The 11,550-nt window shown below is 37.6% G+C and overlaps 1 pseudogene; it reads left to right on the top strand.

Moving 5' to 3' along the window:
- Positions 1-9,351: 9,351 nt before the first annotated feature.
- On the top strand, positions 9,352-10,308 carry LOC114688869 (annotated as a pseudogene).
- The last annotated feature ends 1,242 nt before the right edge of the window (positions 10,309-11,550 follow it).

Here is an 11,550-nt window from a genome sequence, read left to right as displayed (position 1 = left end):
CACACACATATTTTTTATATGTCAATAATTAAAGAAGAGTTCATGGATTTGAGATGGGATGGGTGAGCAAGGGAGGAGCTGGAAAGGAGAGGGGGAATGGAAATTATGTAAATAAAGTACTACTATATGAAATTCTTAAAAGAATAAAAATTATTTAAAGAATTGTGGTTGGATTATGGCTTATTTGGTAAAGTGCTTATTGTAATCATAAGAATCCTATGATACTCAGAACTAATATAAAATAGCTAGGGGTGCTGGCATGAGCTTGTAATTCCAGCATTTAGGAGCTGGAAACAGGAGGATCCCTGTGACTTGCCAGCCAGTTAGCCTAGACTAAATGCTACATCCATAGATTACTACAACTCTCAACCTTCATCAAAAAAGCTTCTTGCAACTGGGCGGTGGTGGCTCACGCCTTAAATCCCAGCACTTGAGAGGCAGAGCCAGGCGGATCTCTGTGAATTTGAGGCCAGCCTGGGCTACTGAGTGAGTTCCAGGAAGGGCTCCAAAGCCACACAGAGAAACCCTGTCTCAAAAAACCAACGCCCCCCCCAAAAAAAAAACAAAAACAAACAAACAAAAGCTTCTTGAAGTAAATGGAAATTAACACAGGCACTTAACTTGTCACTATACAGGGAATGAGAAATTGTGGACTGCTCAGTCCTAAATGGAAAGTTCTTTATCACACCCCTATACTCATCCACAAGGCTCAGGCATTTTCATGGATGATGGTGTGAAAAGATTGCAAGAGATGGTGGCCAATTTCAAGAAACCTGTTTCAGACACACTGCAAGGCAGATGCACATATGAACTCACAGGAACTGTGACAGCATGCATAAGACCTACACAAACTCAAACCAGACGCATACCAGGATGGATGGGGAGATAGGCATACAATCCCACCGTTAACAGCTGCTGAAATTTCATGACTTGTGGGAGAAGGAGAGTCAGTTTTCTTTAAACTGTAGGCCACCACAGTCCAGGGCAAGCCAACATTCCCAAGAGTAGTTGGGCAGCATGAAGTGGATGTTTGTTTGCTTGCTTTAAAAAAAAAAAAAAAAAAGGGAAGAAGAACTATCAAATGTGGGTGGATAGGGAGGTGAGAGTGGAGGGGGTGGATGTGAGAGTAACTGGGAGAAAGGAGCTGAATATTATTAGAATTTACTGCCACTAGATACAAGGATTATCTACACAAAATATACTACACTTGTGAAAAAAAGAATATCTTTTTTTATTAGTCTGAAAGTGGAAACAACTCATATGCCCACTCAGTGCTGAGGGATTAAAAAAAAGGATTATCAGAGCTAGAGGTTACTCAGTCATAAACACATGGAAGACTGATACTTGTAATAATGTGCTAGACACAAAACTAAATACTGTATAGTGCCATTTATAATAACTATCCCGAATAAATAGATTCATGAAACAGAAGTCAAATTAGTGTTTTTTACGATTTATTTTTATTTTATTTTCATTGGTGTTTTTCTGCATGTATGTCTGTATGATAGTGTCAGAATCCCTGGAACTGAAGTTATAGACAGCTGTGAGTTGCCATGTGGGATCTGAGAATTCAACCCAAGTCTTCAGGAAGAGCAGCTAGTGCTCTTAACCACTGAGCCACCTCTCCAGCCCTCAAATTAATGTATTCTGAGACAAAGAGAAGGTGTAATAAAAATGGTTATTTATAACTATCAAGTTTGTACTTGAGATAATGGAAATACCTTTGGACTGTGGTGATGGTTGCCCACCACAGAGAGTACACTAAGAGTCTGTGAATTGTTTACATCAAATAGCTAAGATGCCCAACACAGTTTTCTATGAATATCACCTTTATAAAACAATGAGCTGTAATTTTTTTTTTCGAGACAGGGTTTCTCTGTGTAGTTTTGGTGCCTGTCCTGGCTCTCACTCTGTAAGTTAGGCTGGCCTCGAACTCACAGAGATCAGCCTGGCTCTACCTCCAAGTGCTAGGATTAAAGGCATGTGCCACCACCGCCCGGCTGCTTTTAAAAATGTTTTAAAATATGGAGGCTGGAGAGATAGCTCAGTGGTTAAGAGTACTGGCTGTTTTTGAAGAGAAAACCCACATAGCCACATTATTGATACCTTTAAAGAAATATAAAATTAAAATCAACTATTGATTTAATATTGCTATTCTCACCATTTCATTGTTGCCACAAGATTAAACATCTAATTATTTTATGATTTCACATGTATGTATATTCTTGAATTTTTGATAAATTTTGACAATGCCTTCATATTCATCCACAACTTCATTGTACCAAAACTGGAGCCTAAGTTGTCTGATCCTTTTAAAATAGTTCCTACCCTGACTTGGGAAATACTGAAAATTCAATGATATAAATGTAAATATAGATATGTAAAAATGAATAAACAAGTACATATGGATGTGTACTTCTTAGTAGTAGAAACAATCTACACTAATTGCTTCCAGCTTCTTCCTTTCCTGTTTGTATCCCTTTCTCCTTTACTTGTCTTACTGTTCTAGCTGAAGAGTCAAGTAATCATATTGAATAGAATGAAGGAGAGCAACATCCTTGTCTTGTTCCTGATTTTGGTGGAAATGCTTTGAGTTTCTCTCCATTTAGCAAGATTTCCTTGTGGGTTAGCTTTATGATGTTGAGCTATGTCCCTGTATCCCTAGATTCTCTAAGACTTTTATTATGAAGGGTGATGGGTTTTTCAGAGGCCTTTTCTGGATATAATGAAATGATACTGTTAGTTTTGTATTCCATTATTGATTTGTGGATGTTGAAACATCTTGCATCTCTAAGATGAAGGCGACTTGATCTTGGAGGATAATTTTTTTGATAGATTTTAAAACTCAGTTTGAAAAATGTTTTACAGAGAATGTTTGCCTCCACATTTATCAGAGATGTTGTGCACCAGAGTGTCTAACAAAGAACCACAATCTGTAATCAATGGCTACAGTCCCTACTTTTCATAAATAGCTTTTGTTCATTTTTTCCCTCTTACTTGCACATGCCAATAACTAACAGGCCCTTATTTATGATCCATGCACACTTTCACATCCTCCCATGATATTGCTCCTCACACCAATGCCTTCTTTTCTAATGTTCTCAAATATTCCCTTGAGATATGTAACACAGATTTTCTTTTAAAGACTGAGTGCAGTAGTGGTTATCAAGGTGTTTAGAAGCCAAGGGCCACGCACATGCCTGTACTGGAGGACAGTGACTTTTCCTTCTGAACAAGACCCTGAATATCTGGACCACATTGTCTTGATCTCGGTGTTTGGCTGCACAGAAACTAGGTATTAAAGGGCACACAATGGTGGTAGGAGAGTGGGGGCAGGATAGTTTTTAAGGCAGCATGATATAGTGGAAAGAGGCTTCAGTTGCCTGTGAGTTGGTTATATTGTCCCTCAGAAATAGTTTTGGTTCTAATCACTATCTTGATAGTAGAAGTGATAGTAGAAGTGTTAAGGAGAATTTGAGCTCTTAATTCTCAGATCTACAATTCAGTTAAATTTCCATGATGATTATGAGTATTTATATACTTACTTTAAGCATATCGTGTATAGTATCGATGGGTTCTGCTGTGATGGAAGTCAGGTATAAATCACCCAAGGAGAAATGGAAAAGAAAAGAAAGCTAGAGAACTGCCTTTGATCAGTAAGAATGCTACTGTGTCAGTCTGACTTTCCCTTAGGCACAGGTTTTCATTTTAGTGACAGAAGACTCATTTATGATGTTTAATCCTTTCTGATGATACCAGAGGAACTTACTCTCATATGAAGATAAAACTGTAGATATTAAAGATGGCTTATTGAGGAGGTACCATTCCATTATTGTCTACGGTACTTGTAACAGAGAATAAACATCTTGTGATCTCTAAACTACTGTTTTATTTTTCAGGTAGGGTCTTGATCTGTAAGTCAGGCTGGCCTGGAGCTCACTATGGAGCTCAGGCTCCTTGAACTCATGGTTGATCCTCCTGTCTTGGCTTCCCATGTGCTGATATTACAAGTGTGAGCCAACTCATCTGGATAAAGTATTGCCTTGTGAGTGATTACATCCAGGTATTGATGTTATTGTTTCAACATATCTGTCCATACTCAAAATAGTATGAGGGGAATTCTTAACAAGAACAATTAAATTATGATATCCTGGAATTGATTTTGGTAAAATGTATTTTGTGTTCTGGTCATTAGGTATTACTTTGACATGTGTAGGTCTCTTGCTGAGTTTGGCAAATGTACTCAGAACAAGATTTAAAGTTGTAACAATATACTCTTAATAATTAAAGCTGTAGTATGGATATGCATAATACTTTGGTAGAGTTTATAAAAAATACTCTTCAGAAAATAGCATATTTATCGGAAATATATTTTGTATTTTTGATTTGTGGATCTCTATGTTTTTCCTAATTTCAGTATTGGCTTCTATTGTGCAGCTTATACACAGAGTAGAGTTGGGCTAGAGTTAGCCATGAACATTAAGGAACAATGAGTCAGGATATTCTTCTCTTTGCAACACTTGTGACAATTTAGTACATACTACACATTGTTCTGGAAATAAATTTAATCTTTATTTTCTGACAATCAATTATATATGTATATGTCCTAGGTGCATGTATATACAGGCACATATACACACATATATGTATATATATATATACATATATATACATATATATGACTTACAGTTTTTATTTCTTTTAATAATATCTGTTAAGGTAATCTGAAAAATATAATATATGCAATTATGAAGCACACATTTATAGGTCTGACAAAAAGACATAATGTATTTTGGTTTTCATGGAAACATAAATTTTATATTATTGGGGATTTGTTCTTTTGATAAAATACAAATTTATAGCTTTTTTAGCTTCTTGTTGTTTGTTTAAGAACAATTAATTAGGGGCTGGAGAGATGGCTCAGAGGGGCTGGAGAGATGGCTCAGAGGTTAAGAGCACCAACTGCTCTTCCAGAGATCCTGAGTTCAATTCCCAGCACCACATGGTGGCTCATAACCATCTGTAATGAAATCTGGCACCCTCTTCTGTATACATAATAAATAAATAAACCTTTAAAAAAAGAACAATTAATTAATGCTGAAAAAATTTTAGATGCAACAAGAACCTGATTAAGTGATTTAAGTGACTTCTCCATTTAGCTATTTGTGTACTGTCAAAGTAAGAACTTTACCAAACCTAGAGATGAATCAGTATGATCTATTAGCTGTACACTAACCACTTTCTGATTCTTGATCTAGCTTTTTCTTGTTTTTACTTCCATATTACCTGAAGTTAATGTGCCTCTAATTTGGAGTATTGTTTCATTGTTGTAATATGTTTACCATTTACCATATTTTAAAGATAATTTTAATTCTTTTTTAAAATTTATTTATTTATTATGTATACAGTGTTCTGTTTGCATGTATCCTTGCAGGCCAAAGAGGGAGCTAGATCTCATTACAGATGGTTGTGAGCCACCATGATGTGTGCTGGGATCGAACTCAGGACCTCTGGAAGAACAGCAGTGTTCTTAACCTCTGAGCATCTCTCAGCCCATATTATTTCTAGTTTTTTTTTTTTTTTTTTTTTTATTTTGGTTTTTTCGAGACAGGGTTTCTCTGCGTGAGCTCCCTGGAAGGACTTACTTGTAGCCCAGGCTGCGCTCGAACTCACAGAGATCCACCTATGGCTCTGCCTACCCAAGTGCTGGGGATTAAAGGCGTGTGCACCACCACCCTCATAATTTTAATTCTTATGCACCTTCTTTATATTCTTAAAAAATTAACTGAATTATAACCAATTTGTGGTACTAGTCAAATAATTTACTTTGAAAGGAAACATTTAAATTAATTCAAATCATTTCTGCCATTTTGAGGGTAATTTTATTTTTCTCTAATTTTTATAAGTTTTGGGAAAATTTATGTTTCTCTTTTTATGGGGTATAAATTATATTTTTTTATGGTGACTCCTTTTGTGTTTTGCATACAATGTTAGATTTAAGTTTAATAATGTCAGGTAATAGTGATTAATCTGGCCACCCATTCAAAAATATGTTTACATCTGGTAGCTATCATGTAACTTGCTATATACTGCAAATAGAAAAATAAAAAACATTTGTTATAAATTAAGACTTTTAAATTTATAATTGGTCCCAAAATATAAGAAGATTTTATATACAACCACAGTTAAAATTTCAAACTAAGATTGATCACTCTAATAGTTTTTTTTAACTAACTACAACATTAAGTCAGGGATTGTGTATTACTCAAGATAGAGCTGAATGTTTCTAGAGTAAGTAAAGTTTTAGAAGGGTTTTGGGGTTATGATGGGACCTAAAAGGAAATATTTTGCAATCATACCAGTTAGACATGAGTAGACAATATGACATCAACATGAAGGAATTCTCTGCCCCTTTCTGTTAGACAGGATCATAACCATGTTCAGATCTAAGAACAAGAAACATGGCTTGTTAGGTCCTAAAGTTTTCTTTGGCTTTATAACATTCCAAGGATATATATTTTGAAGAATACTATTATGAACATGTAATGAGACAACAGCAACTCTCACAAAAACTGGTCTGCCAGCCTCAGTGCAAACTCATAAGAGCAAAACAGGGAGGTACTGAAAAAAGTGAGTAATAAATGATCAGATCAAATGCCACTGATTCATCTATGAACCTAATGCTAAATAACCACGTGTAGTGACTTGAAGTTCATTCTGAGAGACTTTAGAAACTTTACAAGTAAATACAGATCAGGTGTGACAAAGGTCAAACAAGAGACATTTAATAAACTGGAGGTTGAACCCAATGTTCACACTTAAGTTTGACATCCTCTGGACCCTCACTCTTCCAAGAACACTGGCATCCAGTTTTCCACTTGCTGCTGTGGGATTAAGATATGGGATCCTCCTGGAATTTGAAGGCTCTCAGAAAAAGATATGTAATATATGTAATTAAAGATGTCTCCAGTGAAGGAAGCTCCTTATGTGCGAACCCCTAGCAAACCGCACAGGTTCATGAGATTCCCTTATCTCAGGAAGTTTGTAGATTTCTAAAGCCTCTTAGGCATATGCTGATCATCAAGTTATAACGTTAGGTATAAAGTAATCATAAATCATCTGACTTAGCAAGATTAAATAAAACTAATGTATAAGGAAACAAGTCATAAAAGTAAAGACTGAATCTATCCCCTCAAACTGTATAACAAAATAAATCCCACCTTCCTTAAGTTGCTTTTGTTGGGTATTTGGTCACAAAACAAGAAATTTAACTTATATGCTTACATATTTATTGTCAGATTCACAAGAAATGGAGGGTTAAGTTTTGCCACTAAAGCTTGAAGAAGTCTCATCTATACATTACTGCCATTTACTCAGTTACAAGGGTCAGGCTACAAAAAATATTGCTATATGAAAATGAGGATCAAGTCTGTATATATATGTACATATATATATGTACATATATATATATATATCTTAGTACAATACTTGCGCTATAGTAAACACAAATATGAGCTACTAATTTAAAATGAGAAAAAAAGAATTATCCCAAACATATCTGTTATATCATGATGAGATGCTAACAAAGTTTTCTTAACTTTTCCTTAAGAAAATATGAAATTGAGACAGGCATGATGGAGCATACCTGTGATCCTAGTCATTTGGAGGCAAAAGACCAGAAGCTCAGGAGTTCAAGGTCATTGTCAGCTTCATAATAAATTTGAAACCAGTCTGAGATATATGAGAACTTGTCTTAAAAAAGAAAAAGGAAAAGAAAAAAAACCCTCACAAAATCAAAAGGAAACAAATAACCAAATGGTAATGAGTCTAATTGTGAACATTTACATAAGTTATAGCAATGACACTATGAAAAAGAACAAAGGAGGTTATTACCCTTGTTCATGATATTATCCATGTTATTACTCCTGAACTTGATAGTAAGACCCTATTGCTGGAAACTTCATACCTGGGTCACAGAACATGGAGAAAGAAAGCTGGTAATGACTGCAATTTCTCCTCTACAGAATCTGCCCACACAGGCTGGTAGAGGAGAAAAGTCATAATAGTCTTACCCAGCCGTGAATCTGCCAGTATGGTCATGACTGACTTTGCATTTTTGGTATCGTAGATGTTACAGAGATAATCAAGGGATTTCAGATTGGATTTAGGGCTCTCTTCATGGCATAGAACTCATGCTTGATACTGTAAAACTGGCAATGAGCCCACAAATGGGTATATCATAGGCATTAGTGGAGATTTACTACTCTTTATTGTGAAACAGATATATTATCAAACTGCCTCCTATATAGTTATCTGTATACCAATAGATTAGTGCAGCTCTCTAAGCTTTACCTAGAAAGCTTGTTTTAGCAACGAACAGCCATTAATAGAGAGACAAATGGTCAGAGTGCAAAGAATGAGTGACTGTGGGGTGTTCAACCCTAAAGGAGACATCTGTATATACCCACACCCTTATGGCTTGGGGAATATTGTGGATGAAAGGACAGAAATATTGCAAGAGCCAGATTGGGGAGGGCTATTGTGAGCAGTGTCTTCTAGAAATGACAGAGTCATCACTTTCATGAACTCCTCACAGCATCTTGCACAAGACCAAGCAAGCCAAATTTCAGCATAGATGAAAGAGGAGTTCATGAAGTCTCACTCCTACCTGAGGAGGTTTCATGGTTAAAGGACTACCAGAATAGCGAGACTGAGTGTTCTTCAGGAAAATGGCACCTTGTAGCTTGCCCATACTCCAGTGGATGGTGCTACCCCCATTCACATACAGAAATTACTGATAGGACTTCAATGGGTTGTGATAAGTATTCAAGTTGAGAGGGGGTATGGCAAGTGGATTCTGAGAAGACTTATGGGGGAGAATAGATATGACCAAAATACATTTTATGTTTGTGTGTGTGAAAATTCTCAACATATTAAAAGTTCATAAAATAGAACAACCTATAAACTTAATGCATCTTTCTCCTTTCTTGTTTTAAAATGACAGTGATAAGACAAAGCACTTAGTAATTGTTAAACAAAGTGTGTGTGTAATTGATGGACAATAATTGGCAATCAACAAGTTATCAGCTTAGAATTTATATTTTTGTATGGGAATTGAATCCAAAGTCTTTAGCATGCTAGGTGGATGTTCTACCAGTGAGGAGCTATATTCTTGGATTTAAATTACTTATTTACTTAATTAGTTGTTTGGTAATAAAATGACTACTTAACAAATGGAAAAGAGAGATGAGAATTTATCTTTCTCATTTATCCTAATCTTGGAAGGTTACACTGCCAAACAAATAAAAACCCAGACATCAGAAGCCTCTTGAAGATGATTCCAACCTCAACATGCTGTTGCTGAATCAAACAGAGGTGACCCCAGCCTCATTCATTCTGAATGGGATCCCAGGCCTGGAAGACATGCATGTCTGGATTTCCTTCCCATTCTGTTCTATGTATGCAGTAGCTGTGGTGGGGAACTGTGGACTCCTCTACCTCATCTTCTTTGAGGATTCCCTTCACAGGTCCATGTATTACTTCTTGGCTATGTTATCCTTTACTGACCTGGTCATGTGCACTGCTTCAATCCCCAAAACTCTCTGTATCTTCTGGTTCTACCTTAAGGAAATCAGCTTTAATGACTGTCTAGTCCAGATGTTCTTCATTCATACTTTCACTGGGATGGAGTCTGGGGTGCTCATGCTCATGGCTCTGGATCGCTATGTAGCAATTTGCTATCCTCTGCGCTACTCCACCATCCTCACCAACCCTGTCATTGCAAAAGCTGGGCTTGCCACTTTCTTGAGAGCAGTGGTGCTCATTATTCCTTTGGTTTTCATCACAAAGCAACTCCCCTACTGCAGAGGCAACATGATACGCCATACCTATTGTGACCAGTTATCTGTAGCCAAGGTCTCCTGTGGGAATATCAAGGTCAATATTGTTTATGGTTTGATGATTGCCTCTTGATTGGGGCTTTGACATCCTGTGCATCACAGTCTCCTACACCATGATCCTGAGGGCAGTGGTCAGCCTGTCCTCCGCAGACGCTCGGCAGAAGGCCTTCAGCACCTGCACTGCCCACATCTGTGCCATCATTTTCTCCTATGGCCCAGCCTTCTTTGTTTCTTTTTAAACCGATTTGGGGACCATGTAATCCATCCATCTTGCCTCATCATTGTGGCTAATATTTATCTGCTTTTGCCTCCCACTATGAACCCTGTTGTCTATGGAGTGAAAACCAAGCAGATACGAGACTGTGTCATAAGGATTCTTTCAAGGTCTAAGGATGAAAAACATAGTTGACAGGAAAAGGAGTGAAGAGGGAAGGGAAGTCAAGAGAACACAGGATGATAGGGTTTAAATACAAACCTATAGCTCTTGTGTTGAATTCTTGTTTTCTTTTTTTTTATTAAGATTTTTTTTTTCATTTTACACACCAATCAGAGGTCCCCCTCTTCTTCCCTCCTGCTCCCACAGCCTTCCCCCCAACCAACCCTCCACTTCCCTTCCAAAGAAGGCAAGGCCTCCCAGGGGAGGCACATCCAGTAGAGGCAAGTCCAAGCCCTTCCCCCGCCTCAAGGCTGCATGACATGGTGTTTCATCAGGAGTCCAGTTGTGTTGAATTCTTGGTCCTCAGGTGGATGTACTAATTGGGAGCATTTTGGAAACTTTTCAAAGTAGAGCCTCACTGGAGGAAGTAGGTCACTGGGAACCCGCCTTAAAAGGTCTGCTTAGTACCCCTGTCCTCTCTGTGCTTTCTCTCTGTCATGAAATGAAGAGTCTCCTCTGCCACATTCTTCTGCCACCATGATGTTCTGCTCAAATACTGGGACCTAGTAACCAGGAAGAGAATCCTCTGAATTATGAGAAAAAATAAAATGTCCCTCACTTAAGTTCTTCTCTCAGGTGTTTGGTTTACAACAGTAAACAGAATAGTGCTGCTGAGGATCCAGGAAAATGAACTGAAAGAAATATTCTTGTCAACTGTGTAGACAGAGTCTGGAGATGTCATTTCTAGAAGCTAATTTTGACCATGACAAGAGGGTGTTGAGTGATGCATTCTAAGTTGATTTTCAAATGTCAATGTCACAGCTGTCCGTATCCTCTGGGCTTGTCCTTCCTCCCTTTTCTCCTCCTCCCTCCCTCCCTCCCTCCCTCCCTCCCTCCCTCCCTCCTCCTCTTCCCTCCCTCCTCCCTGCTTTTGTCCTCAGTACAAATTTCCATGAATAAATGTGAGAAGTGGAAAGAAATGAATGTCAACATAAAGAAATGTATTGGAGGAAATAACAAAGCAGAGGGAGGTCAGGCACCCAGATGCAGTTTGTCCTGCTGTTGGATAGTGGTCAGAGTGCCACCTGGAAGGCAGCTGCTGCACTCCTTTGAGAAATGTGTGGTGTCTCCACTACAGTCCCTCTATACATCACATTGTCTTCCTGATGGAGAAGATGGGAAACTGCCAGGTAATTAGTGTAAAACATGAGCCTTTGTTTCCAGGTGTAAGAAGTTTAGAAAGGTGTGTTGTGAACATTAGAAACAATTAAAATA

This window comes from Peromyscus leucopus, chromosome 1 (genome assembly GCF_004664715.2).
Source record: "Peromyscus leucopus breed LL Stock chromosome 1, UCI_PerLeu_2.1, whole genome shotgun sequence".
Classification (NCBI taxonomy): Eukaryota; Metazoa; Chordata; class Mammalia; order Rodentia; family Cricetidae; genus Peromyscus; species Peromyscus leucopus.
Note: the sequence above shows the minus strand (reverse complement) of the source record. Positions and strands in the feature narration are given on the sequence as shown.